Here is a 27,369-nt window from a genome sequence, read left to right as displayed (position 1 = left end):
TTCAAATTTTACTGACAGGATCATACAATATGTGGCAAAGTGAGCAGAGCGAAGACTACGCTTGCATCGCCGTCGAAGGGTCACGTGATCCCCAGAAGACAATTCTTGAATGTCAGCGAAATCCCTGCTTTCAGTCTTCTTTTTAGTTTTTTTAGAAGGAGGACTTTTTGCAGGAGACGCTGGAAAGGGTGTCACCAAACAGTTTCATATCACGAGTCGCACCAGCTGATGCAGGAGGGTCAGCTAGCACATCAAACCTACTTCAGAGACTAGCTTAACTCCGGCGCAGACTTCCACATCCATAACTTTAGACAAACCGCGTCTCTTTCTTCCCATTTAAGAAAAATCGATGCAAGACAATGCGGAAACTTTTCAGAGAAGTCAGCAAAAACAAGTATAAAGACTTAAAGTTAACTGATTAATCACATTACTACCACCACCGCCAGAACTAAAAATCACACGTCTATCCTCCACACGCCATCTTGCCCCGTCGCTCAAATCTTTAAAGTTGTTGCGCTTGTTATAACGTCATAGGCAGAGTTTGCGTTACACTTTAACATTGTCCGTCATTATGACGGACAGGGTCGTAAAAATTTCGTCACAATCTATTATTACCCGTCATTCTAATTTTAATTTTTACTTATAATAGCACATTTAATTGCTTTTATTTTTGTTCACATTTTCATTTTTAATAATGAACCCAGAGGACCAGCATATAGACCTTTTTCCTGAGAAAACGATGAGCGCCGTCCATTACAAATTCTAACTTCTGATTGGATGCTCTTCTGTTCCGGTCTCCACAGGAACCCATTCAAATCGTGCCCATCTGTTTTTAATGTAGCTAACGTTAGGGTTGTGACGGTTAATCGACATGTGACAGTTTTTGGAGTTTTCCCTCCTTTCCATCCTTCCTTTAATAGCTTGTAAAAGCAGCGTCTGCATTTTAATTTCACTTTCAAATTAACAACAAAATACATCGTTGAACACAAAACTTGTATTAACAAAACGAATAAATGCGTAATATAAAATAATAAATATTAGTCTACAGACAGTTTAGGTATACAAAACTGAAGATCAGTAAACATTGTGGAACCAAATAAATGAGAAACAACAGAACGTTTATTTGCAAAACGAATAAGAAAGCTTGGAGGCACTGCATACTTAAAGTAAAATAAATAAAAAGTACACAGTTTAAGTAAAAAGCAGCAAACACTGTGGAACCAAATAAATAAGAAAGCAATGTTTAAAAAAAACTTCCAATATCACTTTAGATAAATGGCAGAAGTCAACATGCTTTTCAAAATCCAAAATATGTTTAAAACAGGTGTTTTTGCATGTCTTTTGGAAACTTCTCCTCACGTGATAACAGAAATCTGATCTGTGATGCGACTGTAGTTCGGCAGCCGCGTTCAGTTTTAATTGTAGTGTCTGTTCTCTAACTTAACTAAACTATTTTTATTTCAATAAAAAAAATCGAAACGACGTTGTAAATCGCAAGTGGGCAAGTGACATAACGTGTTGTGGCTTCACATCGACTATCGCAGCAACCCTAGATTTGTGCGTTGTTACTTTTGATATGAAATACAGTCTCCGATTTCAAATTCTGTCCATTTTATTAGGAAATTCAAGCAATAAATACTGTTTTGGCGCTCATTAATGTAGCGTGATAGATTGCTGTAGACACCTCAGATCAAGCGATTCGCTTTACGATACTCGCCTAGCAAAGACTCGTGAGTGTTATTTTTGTTGTGGAGCTGATGATCCCGCGCTCTGCTGCCACACGAGCGCCACCAGCTGGACAGGGCTGGGAACTACAGACATCAGCACAACTGAAGCACAGTTAATTGTGCACGAGCGACGCGCGAATCATATACTCTGTGCGCGTTCACAGCTCTCGAGAAGCGTGAGAAGATTTGCGCGAGCCATTCCTATCGTGAAGCTGATGATAAAATATGCAATCTATTTGAATTCTATTGAGAAACTGCCACTTTAAAATGCTATGGAGAAAGTCAAACATTATCTAAAAAAGGCACAAACTAAAAAGACTGATGAAAAGAGGAGAAAACATCATCTTGCACCAGAACTAACATAATATTAAAATATTTTTAAACTACTCATGACCACCTTTACTATAATTTATCACGTTTTACTGTAGGCTTATTTATTGTGGTAAAGTTTGTCTAACTTGTAGAATTTATAGATAATCTGTTAAGGTAATAGATTGTTCTCTATAGATTTATACTACAACTGTGGCATGTTGTAGCTAGTGTTTCTAAAGGCTGTTGTTTCTCATAACAAATGCAATATAGTTTAATAAAAAAAGTCATTATTGGCCTGGTAATGATTAATAGACTAGCCTTATTATAATATTTGCTACAGTTAAGAACTTTTTCATAAGAGCAAGTACAAGTCGAGAGCCAATGGCAAACTTTGCATGTGTGGTGGATAGTACAAAAGACCATTTTACAAAAATAAACATTTAAGCAAACAAACAAATAAATAAACTTTAGCATGATCTGTGTCTGTGTGTGTGTGTGTGTGTGTGTGTGTGTGTGTGTGTGCGTGTTTTGTGAAAAGTCAGGACATAGATGTGTATAATAACAAAGGTATGACAGGTATTACAAGGTGAAGGTGACATCTCAGGACATTACTCCATGTCCCCACTTTTCAAAACGCTTATAAATCACACAGAATTAGGTTTTTTGGGGGAAAGTTGAAATGCACAGTCTCCTGTAAGGGGTAGGTTTAGGTGTAGGGTTGGTGTAGGACAATAGCACATACAGTAAGTACAGTATAAAAACCATTACGCCTATGGGATGTCCCCACTTTTCACAAAAACGAACGTGTGTGTGTGTGTGTGTGTGTGTGTGTCCGTTTTGGCCCACAGCCCGGACTCTATGCAGCACGCCCTCAACACAATATCCAGTCTTTACCAATCTTTTGGCCTACAGGTTAACATTCAAAAAACCGAGGTCATGTTCCATCTCTCCACCCCCGCCCCCATACCCCCCAGTTTTCACATAAATGGTGTTCCACTTAAAACAGTGGACCGCTTCACCTACCTCGGCTCCACCTTGTCCTCATGCTGCTCCCTTGACACAGAAATACACACCCGAATAAATAAAGCCTCATGTTCTTTTGGACGCCTACGCAGCAGGGTTTTTGAAAACCGTAACCTGAAGATCAGTACCAAGGTCGCTGTTTACAACGTGGTATGTCTCTCCACTCTGCTTTATGGGGCAGAGTCATGGACCCCATACCGCCAGCATATCCCCAACCTAGAGGCCTTCCATACCCGCTGCCTACAGAAGATCCTCAATTTGTTCTGAACCCCCCACACAGTCATCCTCAACAACACTGACTCAATCTGCATGGAAGCAGCAGTGGCCAAAAAATATCTGCGTTGGCTAGGACACACCATACGCATGCCTGAACACCGCCTGCCCCGCCAAGTCCTCTACAGTCAACTAATGGGCGCAAAGCGCTCCGCTGGGGGGCAAAAACGGCGTTTTAAGCACTACATCAGGGACCTCCTAAAGCGAGCGAACATTCCCCTCACGCAGCTCGAATCTCTGGCACTCGACAGGTCAGCCTGGCAGGTCACCTGTGCCACTGCAGTCTCCCAAATACACTAAACCAACCAAGACCGACGATCTGAGAGACGCATCAAGAGACAGCAGTGGGCCGCTGGTACCCCCCTGATATCTGGTTTCCCCTGCTCCATCTACGGAAGAGTGTGCGGCTCAAAGATCGGACTCAACGCCCACGAGAAGTGGCACCAGCGGCGACATCACTGAACCCACCCCCTATTATGAAGGGAAAACAAAATCCAATCCCACATGGCCCTGTGTGAAGAAGTGCTTGCCCCCTAAACCTAATAACTGGTTGTGCCACCCTTAGCAGCAATAACTGCAGTCAAGCGTCTGTGATAACTGGCAATGAGTCTTTTTAAAAACTGCATGTTGTGTTTACTTGTGTTATCTTTGATTAATACTTAAATTTGTTTGATGATCTTAAACATTAAAGTGTGGCAAACATGCAAAAAAACCAAAACAATAATTAATCGCATTTTTAGCGATTATAGCCTTGTTTTACTCTCTTCTTCACATAAAGATTTCGTATGTCTTCAGAAGACTTGAAATGCAAAACGACTTGTTTGTAATGCTTCTATGCTGCTTGTTTATGGTCAGTTTTCTGTGACTGCACTTATATTTGCCTGTTACGTGTTTTATATTGTTCAGAAGTGGGTAGGTTTAGGGGAGGGGAGGGGTGGGGTTAGGTGCTCCAATGAAAGTATAAATTTATATTTATATAAAATTATTTCTTTTTTTTTTTTTAAATAAATGCATGCAAACCATTAAATTAAGACAAAACTGAAAACAACGGACGACCCTGCAAGTCGAAAAATGATGCTAAAGGGGTACCTAGAGCGTCAAAAAGCGACGCCAACTGGTCCTGACCAAGCTTCAATATGTGACGTGTTGGTGTGAGAGAGAGAGACTCTCCAGGAGCAGGAATGAGGAAGCTGGTTTATAGACTCAAAGACACACCTGTTTTACAGACGTGACTCAAACACAGAATCAGGAATCACATGAGTTCAGGAAAAGAGAAATTGAAGTGTAGTTGAGCTGTTGTGTGTTTGTGTCTCTGTGTTCATGCAGTAAAATGGCAGAAGACAGAATTTCAGTAAATAAGAAGGAGTTCATGTGTCCAGTGTGTCTGGATCTCCTGAAGGATCCAGTGACCATTCCCTGTGGACACAGTTACTGTAAGAGCTGTATTACAGGCTGCTGGGATCAGGAGGATCAGATGAGAGTCTACAGCTGCCCTCAGTGCAGACAGACCTTCAGTCCAAGACCTGCTTTAGCTAGAAACACCATGCTGGCTGAAGTGGTGGAGAAACTGAAGAAGACCAAACTCTCTGCTGACTGTGACGCTGGAGCTGGAGCTGGAGATGTGCAGTGTGACGTCTGTACTGGAAGAAAATACAAAGCCGTCAAGTCCTGTCTGGTGTGTCTGAACTCTTACTGTCAGAATCACCTCGAACAACATGAGAGTTTCTTTAAAGGAAAGAGACACAATTTGACTGAAGCCACTGGACGACTGCAGGAGATGATCTGCCAGAAACATGAGAAGCTCCTCAAGGTTTTCTGTCGCACTGATCAGAAATGTATATGTGTGCTGTGTACGATTATTGAACATAAAAACCATGACACTGTATCAGCTGCAGACCAGAGGACAGAGAAACAGGTATTTAACACTAAACACTGAATAAATATCGCTGACACTCGTTTCATATGTATTTATATCAGCACCATATTAACAGCTGACAGCATTCACACAGCAGAAGAAATGAACAGCAGCTGCAAGAAGAGTTTCACTGTTGGATGAAAATGAACCGTAAACCTTTATCAACACAATCTTTCGTAAAATGGGCTTTCATTACACTATTCATCTGTTCTTTGACATATAATACATATAATAAATATATACTTCCATCAGTCAAAATGCAGAAACACTGTCAGTCTGAAGCTCTACGTCTGTGTCAGTTTCACTTTAATAATACTTACACTTGTAGTAATTCATGTATGATGACTGAAACTGATCTTGACTTCTGGAGTTTGAACCTACAGCCATTAGTTATCATTTTAGATAAGTAATCTTTAAACTGCCTCACCCTGTGTTTACTGGATTCATCTGATCACATGATGATTTAGTGCCAGTAGTTGTCTGTGAGATTCACTATCATCTGTTTGTCCTGCAGAAGCAGCTGAAGGAGACGCAGAAGACGCTCCAGCAGAGAATCCAGCAGAGAGAGAAAGATCTTCAGCAGCTGAGAGAGGCTGTGGAGTCTCATAAGGTGAGTCTGGAGAAGAAGAGAAGTTTGTCTCTGTCTCAGTTCAGACTCACTGAAGCCTGAATCACTGTGTGTCCTAACAGCGCTCTGCACAGACAGCAGTGAAGGACAGTGAGAGGATCTTTACTGAGCTCATCCGCTCCATTGAGAGAAGCCGCTCTGAGCTGATACGGCTGATCAGAGATCAGGAAAAGCAAGCAGTGAGTCGAGCTGAAGGACGACTGGAGCGACTGGAGCAGGAGATCAATGATCTGAGGAGGAGAGACGCTGAGCTGGAGCAGCTTTCACACACACAGGATCACATCCAGTTCCTGCAGGTAACACAGATCTAGAAGAACAGGATCATAGTGGACTTGAGCAGATCCTGCTGTGACACCAGACTCACAGAGAAACATTTCATGGTGAAATCAGTGAACTCAATTGTACAGATTCTGAGTAACGTTTATCAAAATTGGATCAGGTGATCCTCAAATCTGATAAAACTGATTTTTATTTGCCTGAATTTGACCATGAAGACCCCAAACATGAATGAGGCTGTATATTAGCAATGCTTCGGTGTATTGAAACCAAGCCAAACCTGATCGTGTCTTAAGGGACAGTGGTGGAAAGAGTACTTAAGTAAAAGTAGTGCTACTTAAGGAATAATTCACTTGAATGCAAGTAAAAGTACTGAAAAATAATATGACTCAAGTAAGAGTAAAAAAGTAGTACTACTCAAGTTACTGCGTTACAAAGTACTTTAGTATTATTTTTCTATTTTTACCCAAAATGAGGCGATGTGAGTATTATGGAGTATTAAACACTCTCATGTAATGTCTGTTTCATAAGTGAGACTCATAGATCCAATATATTACAGAGATCCAATATAATGTTACACATGCGTTTTCTTTCACAACTGTTTACGTTCACTTACATAACCGACTGTTTACGAGGACATTTTGACATATTTTTGTGTGTCTTTGTCCTTTCAAATGCAAAAAGACATGGAAGAGGACTCAGTTCAGTATCACACAGTGTACAGTATGAGAGGCGGCTCTTTGTGCGCACGTCGTGGATGAGTGTGCAGCACAGAAAACAGCGCACGAGTCTTTATTGACTTGAATAGTTTAAAATAGCTGTTTCTGAGCATGAGTCTTCTTGTGCTTGAGTGGTTTAAAGTCATATTAAAATGTGCACAAAGGTATGGCAAGCCGTTTTAACTTTTATTCATTCTCAGGATATGACTTCTTGATATCAACAATTCAATTTTCACTAGTTAAAAGGTTCATTCTTGATATCAGGAATTAGATTTCCACTAGTAACAATGGCTATTTTTGATATCAGCAATTGCATTTCCACTAGTAACAATGTTAATTCTTGATATCAACAATTACATTTTCACTAGTTAAAATGCTAATTGTTGATATCAAGAATTAAATTGTTGATATCAAGAATTAAATTGTTGATATCTGTAATTGTATTTTCACTAGTTAAATGTCACCATAGGCTGCCATTCAAAATCAATTGTTGATATCAACAATTTAATTCTTGATATCAACAATTTAATTCTTGATATCAGAAATACAATTCTTACTAGTAAAAATGTATGGCAAGCCGTTTTAACTTTTATTCATTCTCAGGATATGACTTCTTGATATCAACAATTCAATTTTCACTAGTTAAAATGTTCATTCTTGATATCAGGAATTAGATTTCCACTAGTAACAATGGCTATTTTTGATATCAGCAATTGCATTTCCACTAGTAACAATGTTAATTCTTGATATCAACAATTACATTTTCACTAGTTAAAATGCTAATTGTTGATATCAGCAATTACATTTCTACTAGTAAAAAATATTATTCTTGATATCAAGAATTTATATCATGGTAATGGCAATAGGCAAGCCGTTTTAACTTTTATTCATTCGCAGGAAATGAATTCTTGATATCAACAATTCAATTTTCACTAGTTAAAATGTTCATTCTTGATATCAGGAATTAGATTTCCACTAGTAACAATGGCTATTTTTGATATCAGCAATTGCATTTCCACTAGTAACAATGTTAATTCTTGATATCAACAATTACATTTTCACTAGTTAAAATGCTAATTGTTGATATCAAGAATTTAATTGTTGATATCAAGAATTAAATTGTTGATATCAAAAATTACCCTCCCAATTCTTGATATCAGAAATACAATTCTTTATGGCAAGCCGTTTTAACTTTTATTCATTCTCAGGATATGACTTCTTGATATCAACAATTCAATTTTCACTAGTTAAAATGTTCATTCTTGATATCAGGAATTAGATTTCCACTAGTAACAATGGCTATTTTTGATATCAGCAATTGCATTTCCACTAGTAACAATGTTAATTCTTGATATCAACAATTACATTTTCACTAGTTAAAATGCTAATTCTTGATATCAGCAATTAAATTTCTACTAGTAAAAAATATTATTCTTGATATCAAGAATTTATATCATGGTAATGGCAATAGGCAAGCCGTTTTAACTTTTATTCATTCGCAGGAAATGAATTCTTGATATCAACAATTCAATTTTTACTAGTTAAAATGTCCATTCTTGATATCAGGAATTGGATTTCCACTAGTAACAATGGCTATTTTTGATATCAGCAATTACATTTCCACTAGTAACAATGTTAATTCTTGATATCAACAATTCAATTTTCACTAGTTAAAATGCTAATTGTTGATATCAAGAATTAAATTACAGATATCAACAATTTAATTCTTGATATCAACAATTGTATTTTCACTAGTTAAATGTCACCATAGGCTGCCATTCAAAATCAATTGTTGATATCAAGAATTAACTTCTTACTAGTAAAAATGTCTATTCTTGATATCAACAATTAAATTCTTGATATCAACAATTTAATTCTTGATATCAACAATTTAGTTCTTGATATCAACAATTTAGTTCTTGATATCAACAATTTAATTGTCACTAGTGACAATGTTCATTTCTGATATCAAGAATTAAATTGTTGATATCAAGAATTAAATTGTTGATATCCTCCCAATTGTTGATATCAGAAATACATTTTCAGATATCAAAAATGAACATTGTCACTAGTGACAATTAAATTGTTGATATCAAGAATTAAATTGTTGATATCAAGAATTAAATTGTTGATATCAAGAATGTAATTCTTGATATCAACAATTAAATTCTTGATATCAACAATTTAATTCTTGATATCAACAAAGCCAGTTGATATCTGAAATTGCCCTTGCAACTAGTGAAAATATAATTACTGATATCTTAACATTTTAACTAGTAAAAATACATTTACAGATATCAAGAAATGCCATTTTTACTAGTAAGAATAGCTATGGTAATGAGTTAATGAATATTAATGAGTTCTGGTTTTCCCATAATCCTTACGTCAGCACTGGCCAAAGATGGCGGAAGAACGGAAGCTGAAGCGCGCTCTGCAGGACACGGAGGCGCCAGAGAGGTCACTTGCATTTTTTTCTTGAGAGTGGAAACAACTTAAAATATGCTGTAATTTTTGCTCATAAAGGTAAGAGTAACATTATTCGGAACTGTAAAGGGTCTACTTTCATTTGTGTGCATTCACAATATCAACAAAAGGTTGTGCTTTCATAAAATAAATAGGAGAACTGAGGATGCGCTTGCCGTCTCGTCTTGAATAGGAGCGCTTCACAATGATGAACCGAAACTCAACGAATTGAGTCACAAATATGATAAATATATCTATAGAAAGCTTTAAATTACTACTTTAAAACAAAATAATTCAAATCGAAAACAAAAACTCTTTCATTATGTAATCTGTAAAGATGCATTTCTCTCTAAAGGCACATCCAATGAGGAGATGGCCGGTCATTTTTCATCACCTTCTAAAATATAAAAATAAGGAAAAGCCTAAAACAGGCCCTATTATATTTTTTTCTGATTTTTATGTTGCTCTGCTCTGAATTCCTTAAACTTTAAAGGATTTTCTGCAACGCAATTTTGTCTGATATGTGAAGTATTTATTAGCCTATTTTTTTTTTATCCATGCAGCAAATGCTTTAAAAACAGCTTTAAAAATGACTTTATTGCATTCCAGATTATTTTAAATAACTTTTCACTTTAAATATTATGGGTAGCTTGAATGTAAAACATTGTCATGAATTCGTTGTATTCCCGTTTGTAAAATAGGCTACAAATTGCTGTAGTCGAACCCAATCTTATGAAAGCGCGTGTAGCACGATTTCTATTTGACATAATGTTTATAAGCAGAAATTGACTTTGGCATGCAAAGTCTGATACATTCATTATTAATGGCATGGCTGGTTCAGTCGACAGAAATACGGGACACGGGCCTATAATCTACTGCTGAAATGTTTCATGGTACGCACAGTGCATACAGCCGTACACCTGCAGGCGCCACTGATCTTGCCCATCTGGTTCATTGCTTATTATCATTATTATTATTATTATTATGGATGATTCCTTATACTGTGGCTCCCTCTAGTGGATGAAATTAATATCACAGCCTTCATCTTCCAGTTGAAATGGCTGATAGTTTAGAATTTGATTTCGGCTATTTGAAAACAGTGAAAACATTGAATTCTATTTACAGTAAGTGAAAATTGCATATTTTCTTAGCAATAGATTATATTTACACTATTTAATGATTGTAATATTTTCAATTCAATTGTTGATATCAGCAATACATATGTTTAAATGTTAAAAGGGCGACAAAACTATTACAGATATCAAAAACGCATTTCTTACTAGTTACAATTCTAAATGCACATATCAGAAATACAATTCTTACTAGTAAAAATGTGTATTCTTGATATCAAGAATTTAATTGTTGATATCAAGAATTTAATTGTTGATATCAAGAATTAAATTGTTGATATCAAAAATTACCCTCCCAATTCTTGATATCAAGAATTAAATTCTTGATATCAAGAATTAAATTCTTGATATCAAGAATTAAATTGTTGATATCAAGAATTAAATTGTTGATATCAAGAATTAAATTGTTGATATCAAGAATTAAATTGTTGATATCAAAATTACCCTCCCAATTCTTGATATCAACAATTAAATTCTTGATATCAAGAATTAAGTTGTTGATATCAGAAATTAAATTGTTGATATCAAGAATTAAATTGTTGATATCAAGAATTAAATTGTTGATATCAACAATTTAATTGTTGATATCAACAATTTAATTGTTGATATCAACAATTAAATTGTTGATATCAAGAATAGACATTTTTACTAGTAAGAATTGTATTTCTGATATCAAGAATTAAATTGTTGATATCAAGAATTAAATTGTTGATATCAACAATTGATTTTGAATGGCAGTCTATGGTGACATTTAACTAGTGAAAATACAATTACAGATATCAACAATTTAATTCTTGATATCAACAATTAGCATTTTAACTAGTGAAAATGTAATTGTTGATATCAAGAATTAACATTGTTACTAGTGGAAATGCAATTGCTGATATCAAAAATAGCCATTGTTACTAGTGGAAATCTAATTCCTGATATCAAGAATGAACATTTTAACTAGTGAAAATTTAATTGTTGATATCAAGAAGTCATATCCTGAGAATGAATAAAAGTTAAAACGGCTTGCCATACTTTTACGTGCATCTGATTGACAGAAAAATCATTGTTGATGTTGAGTTTTTTTTTTCAGCTTTATACAAAGTTTGCTTTGTACATTTAGTTTAAATGCGCTTTACCATTCGCTGAATGTTAGATGGACATTTATGTTCTCAACAGATGTTTTATCATCCAAACTATTTCCTAGAAAGTTCATACAAGTGGAAAATACTAGAATCTGTAGCTCTAATGTGATGTAATGAATATGAGAAGAATGAAGCTGATGCTGTGAAAGTGCTGGATTGAGGTGAGTTACTAAAGATCAGTCGAGTCAACAAGAGCCGCACAAATCTGATGTTGGAGCAGGTTATTGTGTGAAGTGTGGAGCTGATGAGTTTTGATTTCTGTTTTCTGTAGAGTTTCCAGTCTCTCTCAGCTCCTCCTGAATCTACAGACGTAAATGATGATCTCTTCAGTTCTCTCTTCTCGTTTGATGATCTGAGAGAATCTGTTCATCAGCTGAGAGACAAACAGGAGGATTTCTGCAAAGAGGAGCTCAAGAAGATCTCAGACAGAGGTGAAGTCCTGGAGATTCATCTGCTCTCAGAAACCAGTCCATCATCATCTCATATCATGGAGAACATCATATTAGAAATGTCTTAGGAATGAATGCAGGATCATGAGAATCACACTGTTCATGTCTGTTGATTTCCACAGTCACACTCACCAACATTGTTCTCTGGACCAGGAACGACTTCCTACAATGTAAGTCAGTAAGAAAACAAGCAGAAAAACTCACTGAGTGTGTTCATGTTCTTCTGTAGAAGGAGAAAGAAGAGTTTTATAAATGATAGGGCTGCCCTCGACTAAATATTTTTCTGATCGACTAATAGTTGTTCATTTGAAGTGATTAGTCGACTAATCGCACGTTTATATTAACTAACCATATAATTAATAATAATGACCCTTTAATTGCCTATAGCCTATCAGCACTCAAGCGCACACATAAAGCTTGCCACAGAGCACCGCAGAAGTAATGATTATGAATGTTTTAGGGAAAAAACAGCAAGAAGACTGCTTTAACATCATAATTCATTGATAAACGAGTGTTTTCTGTATTTTCGGCTGCAGTGATGAAGTCGACACTGACTCGTCATCTCCACAGTGGACGTGTTTCATACGGATTACATAATCTGAAAATATTTTTCCATTTTTCGATGTTTAGCTGAGTGTGTTATTGTACCGTTGACAGCAGACTCCCAAAGTTTTTGATATTCTTCATGTATGGTGGTCGGTTCTCACAGCAGTGACATAAATTTATCTTTCACAATAAGTTTAAGTTGATTTTTTTTACCTTTTATGGGCATTTCTACCTTTATAAAGCCATTTTTGTCTAAAAGTGTGCATCAGCAGTGAGTCAAATTTTTATGTTTAATCAGTGAATTAGAATAATAAGACATTTGGGCTGTTGCCAAGCAAATTAAATCAGTATCAACAAAATTCATCTTTGCAATGCAGAGGAAACACAGAAGCTGCATCTGAAGTGGCATTTAGATGTGTTTACACACTGTTTAATGCAGGACATGAATGCATTTAACCTGCAGTTACAAATGCATAAATAATGTTTTGATATATTAAACATAAAACATTGAAAACTGATATTTGAAATTATAAAAAAAAATAATAATAATAAATAAAATGAAAAGATACTTTAAATGTGAAATTAAAACCGCCAGCAGGTGGCAGCAAGTCACTGTTAATAAGTGAGTCATTGCGACTGAACCAATCATTTAAACAGTTGATTCATTCAGGAACGAAACACTATCATGTTGCTCAGAGATGCAAAATAGTGCTGTAGCTGTTTGGAATTATTTTTTGCTGTCGAAATTGTAATGATACAGAAGCAGGAACTGCTAGACTATAAACTGAAATCTTGAAGGTTGTCCTTAGCAGGGCTAGAACCCATATCTTTTGGACACAGAGCTGGTGTTCTTCCTAAGTGAGCTAACCAAAGTTGAGGATTTTGAGACCCAAGTGCAGAGGAATAACAATTGGGAGACAAGAGGTATAACTTCAAGTGGCTTTACTTGTAGAAGATCAAAATACAAACAAAACCAGAAGCAAAGCTTCCAATGGTTACAAAAAAAGGGAAAACAAAACAAGCACAATGGCTTACAAAAGACTCACGGTCTGCAACAGGATACACAGGTAGGTAGGCTCAAGATTGAACAAAAAACAATGGCTAAAGGCAACTTAAATAGAGCCCTACACAGGTGAGTATCATCAACAATAATTGCTAGGCACAGAGTTCTTGCTAATGGTTGCCCCCTGGCAACTGGGAGGAAGATTGCAGGCAACAGACATCCTGCGCCCCCTTGTGGCTGGGAGCAATACTGCTCATCATGGCAGAAGTATGACCCCTAGTGGTTGGAGGAAGTATTGCTGGCTAAAGTCTTACAGGAGCCCCCTCTTGATGAACGGCTCCTGACGTTCCTTTTAGTGCTGTTTGACTGTTGTCGTTGGAAGTCCCTGATGAGCTCTGGGTCCAGTATGTCTCTGGCTGGTACCCACGAGCGCTCTTCTGGACCATAGCCTTGCCAGTCAACCAAATATTGGACCCCTCCCCGTACTTTGCGCATGTTCAAAAGTCTCTCCACGGAGTAAGCTGGTTGCCCCTCCACCATCTGAGGAACTGGAGGTGGTCTAACTGCAGGAGACAAAGGAGAGTAGATGACAGGTTTGAGACATGAAACATGGAATGTGGGATGTATGCGCATAGACCTGGGCAGTAGGAGTCGGTAAGAGACTGGGTTTATTTTCTTGAGAATCTTGAAAGGTCCAATGTATCTAGGACCTAGTTTCCGTGACTCGAGGCGCAATGGGAGATTTCTAGTCGAAAGCCACACTCTCTGCCCTGGACGGAGTGACGGACCGATCCGCCAACGTCGATTGGCCTGTTTCTGCTGTTCCCGAGATGACTTTAACAGGGCTGCCCGAGCTCTCCGCCAGACCCCCCGGCACCTCCGGACTAACTGGGCCGGTGCTGGAACCTGTGCTTGAAGGTCCTGTTCAGAAAACAGAGAGGGGGGAACCCAAACTGGCATTCAAATGGGGACATACCCAATGATGAGTGATGGAGGGTGTTATGGGCAAATTCTGCCCAGACCAGCTGGGAACTCCACGTACTCTGGTTGTTCAAGACCAGACACCTGAGGGTCTTTTCAATCTCCTGGTTCACTCTCTCTGTCTGGCCATTGGACTGGGGATGGAACCCTGAGGACAAACTGATGGTGGAACCGATTAGACGTCCAAAAGCCTTCCAGAATCTTGAGGTAAACTGGGAACCCCTATCAGACACCATATCCTGAGGAAACCCATGAATCCTAAAGACATGTTGCATGAGAAGTTCTGCCGTCTGGCCTGCTGTAGGAATTTTAGGGGCGGGAATGAGATGACATGCCTTAGAAAATCTGTCGACTACAACAAGTATCACTGTGTTACCTTGAGAGTTGGGTAGGCCACTAACAAAATCCATGGATATGTGGGACCAGGGTCGTCTCGGGATAGGGAGGGGATGTAGTTTACCTTGAGGGAGGGCTCTAGGTTCCTTATTTTGGGCGCAAGTGGAACAAGCAGCCACCATTCTCCGGACATCAGTTCCCATGTTGGGCCACCAAAATTTAGACTGGATCCGCCTCAGGGTTCTTAGGACCCCTGGATGTCCAGATGACGGTGCGGCATGACCCCACTGCAGTACTTCAGACCTGATGGTGTTAGGCACAAAGAGGCGACCCAATGGGCCATTACCTGGGTCAGGTTGGTGAATTTGGGCATTCCGTACTGCTGTCTCCAAGTCCCACTGGATGCTTGCCAGCACTCTGTACCTTGGTATGATGGGCTCTGACCTGTCCTCCTCTTCCTGGGACTCGAACTGCCTTGACAGAGCATCAGGCTTAATATTCTTGGAGCCAGGTCTGTAAGAGAGGACAAAGTCAAAACGGTTAAAGAAAAGGGCCCACCGAGCTTGCCGAGGATTTAACCGTTTGGCTCCCTGGATGTAAGTGAGGTTCTTGTGGTCTGTCCAGATCACAAATGGGTGTTTAGCACCCTCCAGCCAGTGCCTCCATTCCTCCAATGCCAACTTAACGGCCAGCAACTCCCGATTCCCAATATCATAGTTCTTCTCTGCTGCTGTCAGTCGACATGAAAAGGCACAAGGATGGAGTTTATTGTCCTTAGTCGCTCTCTGGGACAAAACTGCTCCCACGCCCACGTCCGATGCGTCCACCTCGATAATAAACGATAACTCAGGATCTGGTAGGGTCAGTATGGGAGTGGAAGTAAACAGCTGTTTAAGTCGTTTGAACGCTTGGTTAGCCTTCTCCGTCCACTGGAAGGGTGTGCCAGACCTCCTGGTGAGAGCTGTGAGAGGTTCTGCAATGGAACTGAAGCCTCGAATAAATCTCCTATAAAAATTGGCGAAACCCAGGAAGCGTTGGACTTGTTTCAATGAATCAGGGTGGGGCCACTCCAGGACTGCACGAACCTTGCTGGGATCCATCTGCACACTGCCACATGACAGGATGAAACCCAAGAAAGTAACTGTAGTGCTGTGGAACTCACTTTTCTCTAGTTTGACGAAGAGGTTGTTCAAGAGCAGACGAGAGAGAACCTGCCGGACATGTTGAACATGGTCTTCGTAACTCTGGGAAAATATTAAAATATCATCGAGATAAATAAACACACATTTGTTAAGCATCTCTCTTAGAACATCATTGATAAGGGCTTGGAAGACGGCCGGGGCATTAGCTAGCCCGAAGGGCATGACCTGATACTCGTAATGCCCTGTAGGGGTGTTGAAAGCCGTCTTCCATTCGTCCCCCTCCCGGATTCTCACCAGGTGGTACGCATTCCGGAGGTCTAACTTAGTGAAGATGGTAGCGCCCTGGAGAAGTTCAAAGGATGTGGCCATAAGTGGTAGTGGATAGCGATTCTTCACTGTGATATTATTTAGGCCACGATAATCAATGCATGGGCGAAGACCTCCATCCTTCTTACCTACGAAAAAAAAACCAGCCCCTGCCGGTGAAGTGGAAGGCCGAATAAATCCATTCTCCAGTGCCTTACAAATGTAATTGTCCATTGCAGACCTCTCTGGAGCAGACAACGAGAAGAGTCTACCTCTTGGAGGGCAAGTTCCTGGCAGCAACTCAATGGCGCAATCATAGGGTCGGTGAGGAGGAAGAGTATCGGCCCGGGATTTACTAAACACATCCTGGAGATCGACATATTCCTGGGGGACTCGAGATAGGTCAGGAGAAGAAACAATCAGAGCAGGTGGTGTTAGTTTGACTTGAGGAACGGCTAGTACCTTAGTTCTTGGTGTATTTGACTCATGCTGGTTCCAGAGTTGTCGTTTAGGCCCCCAAAAAGACTCAGGAGAAATAATTCCGTCCATTGGACATGCACATCTCCATCTGGTGAAACGGCTAGTTGGCCAGTCAATTTGAGGATTGTGAAAAACAAGCCAAGGGTAGCCGAGGATGACTGGGAAATCGGGTGTGTCTATAATGAGAAAAGAGAGTGATTCTTGATGGGAGTCTATTTCAACTGAAATAGGAATAGTACGGTGTGTTACCTGGCCGGACCCCAGAGGTCTGTTGTCTAGAGATGTTATAGTGAACTTATCCTGGAGAGTTATTAGTGGTATCCTCCAGCTCTTGGCCAGAGTATGGTCCATGAAATTGCCAGCAGCGCCCGAGTCAATAAACGCAGAACTCTTGTGCCAACCACTGCCCCAGGAGAAATGCATCACTGTTGAAAATCCAGCTGAAGATCGGGGGTCAGTTATTTCTCTCGTCTCAGCCCCCCTCTCTCTGGACGAGAAATCTCTTTTCCCACAAGTTCAGGGCAATGAGTTCGAAAATGTCCTATTTCACCACAGTACAGACAGCGCCGCTCCCGCATACGTTTGTCCCGTTCAGATTGTGATAAGCGATTTTTCCCAAGCTGCATGGGTTCCTCTGTGGAAAGAGGCTGGAAAACAGGTTGAACTGGACTGATGTAGCTTTGGGCTGTGAGTCGGTCTTGTTGTTTCTCGGACCTCCTATCCCTAATTCGGTTATCCACTCGAATGGCGACATCAATAAGAGAATCCAAGTTAGGCGCAGGATCTCGGAAAGCCAATTCATCTTTTAGCTCAGGTGCAAGAGCCTGATGAAATGCTGCTTGAAGAGCCTGTTCATTCCAGCCACTCTCCGCTGCCAGAGTACGGAACTCAATAGCCATTTCTGCTACACTGCGTGCTCCTTGGGTGAGTTGAAGTAATCGTTGGTCATTTCCTATTCCTCCTCCTGGATGATGGAAGACCCTCCTCATCTCTGCTAGGAATTGCTCAGAACCAGAAATGAATGGTGAACAATGTTCCAAGAGAGCCGTAGCCCATTCCAAAGCTCTTCCAGTTAATAAGGTGATGATATAAGCCACCCGACTGCTCTCTGTAGGAAAACTACTGGGTTGAAGTTGGAAGGCTAGAGAGCATTGGGTGATAAAGCCTCGGCAGCCCCTGGTATTTCCATCATATCTCTCAGGAGGTGGTAGCCTGGGCTCAAGAAGAGGAACCGCTGGAATTGGTTGAGGTTGAGGAAAGATGGGTAACTCAAGAACCTCCGGAGATGGAGGATTTTGGGGCAAAGCCAGAGAGTTCAAACGCTGAAGTATTTCTGTGAGTATCTGTTCATGATGTTGAATAGCGGTAGCTTGATTGGTGAGCTCGGATAATATTCTCTCCACATTTGACGAAGGGCCTTGACTCTCTGCTGGGTCCATCTTTTGGTTCAATCTTGCTGTAATGATACAGAAGCCGGAACTGCTAGACCAGGGTTCCTCAAATCTTACCCTGGAGGTCCAATCCACTGCAGAGTTTAGCTCCAACCCTGATCAAACTCACCTGTCTATGATTTTCTAATGATCCTGAAGACATTGATTAGCATGTTCAGGTATGTTTGATTAGGGTTACAGCTAAACTCTGCAGGAAAGTGGATCCCGAGGTCCAGATTTGAGGAGCCCTGCGCTAGACTATAAACTGAAATCTTGAAGGTTGTCCTTAGCAGGGCTAGAACCCATATCTTTTGGACACAGAGCTGGTGTTCTTCCTAAGTGAGCTAACCAAAGTTGAGGATTTTGAGACCCAAGTGCAGAGGAATAACAATTGGGAGACGAGAGGTATAACTTCAAGTGGCTTTACTTGTAGAAGATCAAAATATAAACAAAACCAGAAGCAAAGCTTCCAATGGTTACAAAAAAAGGGAAAACAAAACAAGCACAATGGCTTACAAAAGACTCACGGTCTGCAACAGGATACACAGGTAGGTAGGCTCAAGATTGAACAAAAAACAATGGCTAAAGGCAACTTAAATAGAGCCCTACACAGGTGAGTATCATCAACAATAATTGCTAGGCACAGAGTTCTTGCTAATGGTTGCCCCCTGGCAACTGGGAGGAAGATTGCAGGCAACAGACATCCTGCGCCCCCTTGTGGCTGGGAGCAATACTGCTCATCATGGCAGAAGTATGACCCCTAGTGGTTGGAGGAAGTATTGCTGGCTAAAGTCTTACAGAAATAGAGCAAAAACAGGGGATATAGTGTCTAAAACGTAAGTGTCATAATATTAACTTCTTGTTTATTGAACTGTTGTAAAAAATCAATATGGCATTTGTAATCATGCTAATTTTTGGAGAAGAAAAACGGCACTCTTCGTGTGATATTAACTATATGAAATGATATAAATATATCAATTTTCTGCCCCCATATCTTGAATTTTGTCAAAGACTATATAGACTACCCAAGACGTGTCACTCATATAGTTTTGAATGAGGAAAAATGCAATGCTTAATATGGCCACTCAAACGCAGGAAGCCCCGCCTTCTGAATGAAAGAGCCAATCGCTAATCAGTAAAGTTAGCGCATCACCGCAGAATTGCCGGTTGCTATAGAAACAGTCAACGTACTGACATGTGCACCTAGGACTTGCGCATGCGCACTGGCTGATCTAAACTTTTTATAACGCTATTTGAGCAAAAGAAACAATATTTATGACACAGTTGTTGTCAGATTTCATTGGTGATTTCAAATATGAAATTTAATCGTAAGCTTAGTGAACTGTTTGGGAGAATTTGATGTTTCCCCATTCAAAGTGATAGGAGCTGCACCTCCATGCCCGAGAGGCGTTTCAAAGATGGCCGCCGAGTGACATGACTTGCCTTAAAGGGACTTTGATTTTGTGATGATTCTAAATGTTTTTAATAGGCTGAATCATGCAGTGAAAGAACACACTTCACGTGATGAATGTGTGCACTCTGTAGTGTGTTTTGTTTGGTTTTTGCGATATACTCGATAATGTCAAATCACACATCGTTAAAACGACAATTACGATATTATCGCAGACGATATATATATCACACACCCCTAGTCCTGACCAATATGCTGTAATTACCAACATTTTTGATCGACTAAGTCTCTAATAGAGGGCAGCCCTAGTAAATGATGATTTACACAGTTATCTGTTCATCTGTACTGAGACACTGATGATACACTGAACATGAAGACTTCAGCTACATGAAAAGATCAAACAGATTCATAATTCCTGATTCTGATGTGTTTTATCTCCATCAGATTCCCATCAGCTCACTCTGGATCTGTACACAGTGAATAAATGTCTCCTTCTGTCTGAGAACAACAGAGTGATTACTAACACTGGCACAGATCAGCTGTATCCTGATCATCCAGACAGATTTGATGGATTGAATTCTCAGGTGTTGTGTAGAGAGAGTGTGTGTGGACGCTGTTACTGGGAGATTGAGTGGAGTGGAGATTATGTGTGATAAAGGTGTGTCTATATCAGTGTCATATAAGAGCATCAGCAGGAAGGGAGACGGTGTTGAGTGTTGGTTTGGATATAATGATCAGTCCTGGAGATTGTTCTGCTCTCCCTCCAGATACTCATTCAGACACAATAAGATACAGACTGTTCTCTCTGTGAAGTCCATCATCAGTAGAATAGGAGTGTTTGTGGATCACGGTGCAGGAACTCTGTCCTTCTACAGCGTCTCTGACACAATGAGCCTCATCCACACAGTCCAGACCACATTCACTCAGCCGCTCTATCCTGGGTTTTATGTTGGTTATGTCGGATCATCAGTGAAACTGTGTTGATGAATCAGAATAGACTGATGAGAGATTCTACCCATAATGCTTTGAGCTGCATGATGAATCAGTAACAGTGAGATGTTATAGGCTGCATCCGAAAACTTAGACAGCTGCCTTGCTGCCTCGCTGCCTTATGAGGCAATAACTTTGCAGGCAGCGTTTATGCTCGAAGGCACCTCACGAAACTGATTTGGGACAGGCTTCTGAGGCAGTGTAACGGTTTAACGATCTTCAACAAAATAGAACGAGTTTTGGTGATAACTAAACTAATATTTAGATACTATAATACTCATTTCTTGCTAGAAATAACATCAAAAGTGCAAAAAGTTAACCAGAAATATACGTTTACACACAAACTAACCACCAAACGCAACTTCCAGCCGCCATCTTTACTTTTTAGCTCAACCGTCTTGGAATAGAACGCACAGGATTGTGGGATATCAAAGGCAGCGAAGGATACATTTATGCTGCCTTCAAAAATCGATCAGATGAAGGCATCTCAGGAAACAGGAAATTAAGCTAACTTTGGATTCCTACCTTGGAATGACAGCATTTTTCAGTTTTCGGATGCAGCCATAGAGACTCTTCTTTTCTCATTAAGGTCTCGTTCACATATCTCGCTCAAGTTCATTATTTCAAATGTTCTGGTTTCTTCAGGCGATGAAAAGAACAGCTGATAATTATAGATTATGATTATTTTTCTTTCTTGTTTTCTCGTGATCTCGACATAAGGTGTACAGCTTGTATAACAGTGTAAATTGGCTGTCCCCTCAAAATAACTCAACACACAGCCATTAATGTCTAAACTGCTGGCCACAAAAGTGAGTACACCCCTAAGTGAAAATGTCCAAATTGGGCCCAATTAGCCGTTTTCTCTCCCCGGTGTCATGTGACTCGTTAGTGTTACAAGGTCTCAGGTGTGAATGGGCAGCAGGTGTGTTCAATTTGGTGTTATCGCTCTCACTCTCTCATACTGGTCACTGGAAGTTCAACATGGCACCTCATGGCAAAGAACTCTCTGAGGATCTGAAAAAAAGAATTGTTGCTCTACATAAAGATGGCGTAGGCTATAAGAAGATTGCCAAGAGCCTGAAACTGAGCTGCAGCACGGTGGCCAAGACCATACAGCGGTTTAACAGGACAGGTTCCACTCAGAACAGGCCTCGCCATGGTCGACCAAAGAAGTTGAGTGCACGTGCCCAGCATCATATCCAGAGGTTGTGTTTGGGAAATAGACGTATGAGTGCTGCCAGCATTGCTGCAGAGGTTGAAGGGGTGGGGGGGTCAGCCTGTCACTGCTCAGACCATACGCCGCACACTGCATCAAATTGGTCTGCATGGCTGTCGTCCCAGAAGGAAGCCTCTTCTAAAGATGATGCACAAGAAAGCCCGCAAACAGTTTGCTGAATACAAGCAGACTAAGGACGTGGATTACTGGAACCATGTCCTGTGGTCTGATGAGGCCAAGATACACTTATTTGGTTCAGATGGTGTCAAGCGTGTGTGGCGGCAACCAGGTGAGGAGTACAAAGACAAGTGTGTCTTGCATACAGTCAAGCATGGTGGTGGGAGTGTCATGGTCTGGGGCTGCATGAGTGCTGCCGGCACTGGGGAGCTACAGTTCATTGAGGGAACCATGAATGCCAACATGTACTGTGACATACTGAAGCAGAGCATGATCCCCTCCGTTCTATTCCAACATGATAATGACCCCAAACACACCTCCAAGACGACCACTGCCTTGCTAAAGAAGCTGAGGGTAAAGGTGATGGACTGGCCAAGCATGTCTCCAGACTTAAACCCTATTGAGCATCTGTGGGGCATCCTCAAACAGAAAGTGGAGGAGCGCAAGGTCTCTAATATCCACCAGCTCCGTGATGTCATCATGGAGGAGTGGAAGAGGACTCCAGTGGCAACCTGTGAAGCTCTGGTGAACTCCATGCCCAAGAGGGTTAAGGCAGTGTTGGAAAATAATGGTGGCCACACAAAATATTGACTCTTTGGGCCCAATTTGGACATTTTCACTTAGGGGTGTACTCACTTTTGTGGCCAGTGGTTTAGACATTAATGGCTGTGTGTTGAGTTATTTTGAAGGGACAGCAAATTTACACTGTTATACAAGCTGTACACTCACTATTTTACATTGTAGCAAAGTGTCATTTCTTCAGTGTTATCACATGAAAAGATATAATAAAATATTTACAAAAATGTGAGGGGTGTACTCACTTCTGTGAGATACTGTATATTTGTAGCAATAGCCAACAATACATTGTATGGGTCACAATTATCCATTTTTCTTTTATGCCAAAAATCATTAGGATATTAAATAAGATATTTTGTAAATTTCCTACCGTAAATATATCAAAACTTTGTTTTTGATTAGTAATATGCATTTCTAAGAACTTAATTTTGGACAACTTTAAGGAGATTTTATCAATATTTAGATATTCAAATAGTTGTATCTCAGCCAAATATTGCCCTATCCTAACAAACCGTACATCTGTCACAGACCAGTCAGGCCCTTCACTCCACCAATCACAACGTTCCACATCCCCGGAGTTCTAATCACACACACCTGCACCTGATCACTTCCTCATCAACACCCACTACAAAAGCTCACCACACACACACACACTTCATTGTCCGATCTCGTCATTGCTACGTGGACTCAGACATCCCAACATCCTGAAATGAAGAAGACTATATCCTTCCAATATTCTAAGACCGCTTACCTTGTATGACTTACCTCCTGTGTTCCTCCTCCTTGTGTCACCCTCTCTCTCTGCAGAAGTCCCAGCACGAAGTGTGTATCACTCCCTGGATTCAACCTGTCTCGTCTACCTGTATTCCTGGAAGAAGAAAAGAGTTATCACCACCTTATAATCCTCACAAGCATTGCTGTTCACAAGACATCTACTCACCTCTCAAGACCTCTCGATTCACCCGTGTGCTGAACCTGTTTTTAATAAACCACCTTATACTCACCCATCACCTTTGTGTCCAAGTCCGTCCATAACAGAAGATCAGACCGACACAGTCACTACAGGATGAGCACGCCGGACCCCTTTTAAGAGCTGGTGGATACTCTCAAGAAGTTGCTATCGCAACCGCCCGCACCAACGGCACCACCAGCTCCACCACCACCACAATCACCGCCTAACCCCACTACGAGCACTCCTTCACCGATCGTTTTCGCCACTCCTGTGGCCAGACCAGCGCCCTTCTCTGGTTCGGCGGAGGAATGCGATGGCTTCATTCTCCAAAGCACCTTGAACATAAACCTCCACCCACACGTTTTCACCACAGATCAGTCAAAAATTGCATACATCGTCACCTCGCTCACCGGTCCTGCTCTGAGATGGGCTGAGACCATTTTGAACCAGGCTGGACCCGCTACCCACAGCTTCAACAATTTCATCCATCACTTCAAAGAAGTGTTTAGCGTATCGCATGGAGATTCCACTGTTGGTGAACAACTGTATCAACTCCGTCAAGGTACCAACACCATCCACCAATATGCCTTACAATTTCGAACCCTGGCAGCCGCCAGTGGTTGGAACGAACCTTCACTCATCACAGCGTTCCGACAAGGACTCAACCCTCGCCTCCGCCTCCACCTCAGTGCCTACGACGATAACTACGGTCTGGAAAAGTTTATTCAACTCGCTATTCGTTGTTCTAATCGCATCCAGTCCTGTTCTCCGGATCCTGCCATCGCCATCGCTACACCTCCTCCTCGCCGACCAGAAAAGGATGACCCTCCAGAACCCATGCAAACTAATGCTACCCGTTTACCACTAATAGAATGACAACGACGTATTTCTCAAAAATTGTGCCTCTACTGCGGAGACGATGGACACCGAGTGTTGGAGTGCCCCTTACGACCACAACGGGTCTTGGTGAGTTCTGTCCTCACTCCTCTTCCCAAGCTTAAGCCCCTCTCCACTCGTGCTTTGCTTACTGCCTGCTCTGATGTATTTACAGTCACCGTCCTCCTCGACTCTGGTTCCGCGGGGAACTTCATCTCGGGGAAACTCATCCAACAGCTCCGCATCCCCACTTTCGACACCCCGAAAAGGCACAATCCATAACGGGCCAATCACTCACCAAAAGGACTATCCATCTATGCACCGAGCCAGTTCAACTACAGATTGGTCAACTACACAGGGAAGACCTTCAATTGCTGGTTCTGGAGGGTTCGACAGTGGACATCATTTTGGGTCGACCGTGGCTGGTGCAGCACGATCCACATCTGTCTTGGAGGACAGGAGAGGTCCTAAAGTGGGGTGAGAAATGCTTCCCTCGCTGTTTTCCCAACTTACCTCAACCAAGGCAACAAGAGAGACCTCAAATAACTATTGGCACCACATCCATAGAAAGTCCTCAAGAACACCTATCAGTCGACATCCCTTCATGCTACTCCCACTTTAGTGACGTCTTCTGTCTGAAGAGGGCTGCCCAGCTACCCCCACATCGGCCATGGGACTGTGCGATCGATCTCCTTCCGGGTGAGCCAGTACCACAAGGGAAAATTTATCCACTTTCACCACCGGAGCAAAAGGCCATGGAGGAGTATATTGAGGAGGCATTACACCAAGGATACATTGTGCCATCTACCTCCCCTGCTGCTTCCAGCTTTTTCTTCGTGGCAAAGAAGGACGGCGGCCTACGCCCCTGCATTGATTACCGTAAACTCAACGAAATCACAGTCAAATTCCGGTATCCCCTTCCCCTTGTCCCAGCAGCCCTTGAACAACTGCGCGGCGCCACCATCTTCACGAAATTGGACCTCCGCAGCGCCTACAACCTCATCCGCATACGAAAGGGAGATGAGTGGAAGACTGCCTTCATCACCCCTACCGGTCACTACGAATACCGGGTAATGCCGTATGGGCTTGTCAACGCCCCCTCAGTCTTCCAGGGGTTTATGCAAGAGGTGCTCCGGGAGTTCCTAAACCGCTTCGTTATCGTATACATAGACGACATCCTCATCTACTCCCAGAGCCTGGCCGACCATCGCCACCACGTTGCGTAGGTCCTTCACAAACTCCGTCAGTTTCACCTCTATCTCAAAGCCAAAAAATGCACCTTCCACCAACCCTCAGTACACTTCCTCGGGTACATCATAGACCATCGTGGCGTCCGCATGGACAAGGGGAAGGTGGAAGCAGTCACATCCTGGCCAGTCCCCACCAACATTAAAGAACTTCAAAGATTCCTAGGATTTTCAAACTTCTATCGTCGATTCATTCCCAACTATAGAACCACCACCAGTCCACTCACCGACCTGCTAAAAGGAAAAACCAAGATTCTCACCTGGAACCCGAAAGCCCAAAAGGCCTTTGAAGATCTCAAACAAGCATTCACCAACGCACCACTCCTTACTCACCCAGACCCAGAGACACCGTTCATTGTGGAAGTAGACGCATCCACCACAGGCGTAGGAGCCGTCCTCTCTCAGCAGCAGGGGAAGCCTCCCAAACTCCATCCATGCGCCTATTTCTCCAAAAAACTCAGCCCGGCGGAACGGAATTATGATATCGGGAATCGGGAGTTATTGGCGGTTAAGTTAGCCCTTGAGGAGTGGAGGCACTGGTTGGAGGGGGCAAAGCACCCCTTCCTTGTTCTTACTGATCACAAAAACTTGTAGTACATTCGAGAAGCCAAACGACTCAATCCCAGAAAAATGCAGAGTTGAATTAGGACAATACCATCTATTAATTAATATTCAAAAGAGAGCTGTGAAATTCCAGCAGCGCCTGAAATGCAGTGATCCGAGCTCTTACCAGACTGAAGCCCTGCAGCAGGAGCAGAACCTGCAGAAGAGCACACTTTTACAGCTGGTCCTCACACTACATCCAAACCAGCACAGCATAGTCCGGCCCAACCAAATCACACAGTTACACACACAAAACTACACTGCCTATTGGAAAGATGCCACTAAAATACAAAAGAAGATGGAGCTGTATTTACACCTAAAAAGAGACTACAAACCAGCAGAATACCTGAGCTGTGTAAAAGATCATACATTAAGAAAGACACTAACGAAGTACAGACTGAGTGATCACTGTCTGGCTATAGAGAGAGGACGACACAGACAAAGATGGCAGCCACGAGAACAGAGACTGTGTTCACTGTGCTCGCAGAAAGAGCTGGAAACGGAGGAACATTTCTTACTGCACTGTGATTACTATCACAACATTACAGCTGCATATTTCCCCAAATTCCAACAAATTAAACCAATGAGAGAGAGAGAGAGAGAGAGAGAGAGTGTGTGTGTGTGTGTGTGTGTGTGTGAGTGTGTGTGTGTGTGTGTGAGTGAGTGAGTGAGTGAGTGTGTGTGTGATTATACACAAATATTTTTACAGCAAATTACAATTCAAGAAATGCTTTTCTTCCCATGCCATAATTGATCTGACACACAAACAGCATTATACATTTTTATTAAATATTAGTAATAGTAGCTATCCTTTAGTTTTATTATACATTATTGTAGTAGTATTACAATTACCCAGTTTTTGAAGTACGTAATAACAAATATGCACATTAACATGTCCCATGCCATGATTGAGCTCATACAAAAAGCACAAATTGAATCGAATCCACAGAATATGTATTATGCTTATTCTGCTCCGTTTTTTTGTGCACAACAAAAAGCTGAAGGAATTACAACTTTTATTGACATTTGCACATTTCCAACGCACAGCT

General features: G+C 41.2%; 1 pseudogene; it reads left to right on the top strand.

The window, feature by feature from the left end:
* The first annotated feature begins 589 nt into the window (after positions 1–589).
* LOC131552873 (tripartite motif-containing protein 16-like) lies at positions 590–21,417 on the top strand (annotated as a pseudogene).
* Positions 21,418–27,369: the final 5,952 nt, after the last annotated feature.

The sequence above is a fragment of the Onychostoma macrolepis genome, chromosome 14, assembly GCF_012432095.1.
Source record: "Onychostoma macrolepis isolate SWU-2019 chromosome 14, ASM1243209v1, whole genome shotgun sequence".
In the NCBI taxonomy this organism is placed as follows: domain Eukaryota; kingdom Metazoa; phylum Chordata; class Actinopteri; order Cypriniformes; family Cyprinidae; genus Onychostoma; species Onychostoma macrolepis.
Note: the sequence above shows the minus strand (reverse complement) of the source record. Positions and strands in the feature narration are given on the sequence as shown.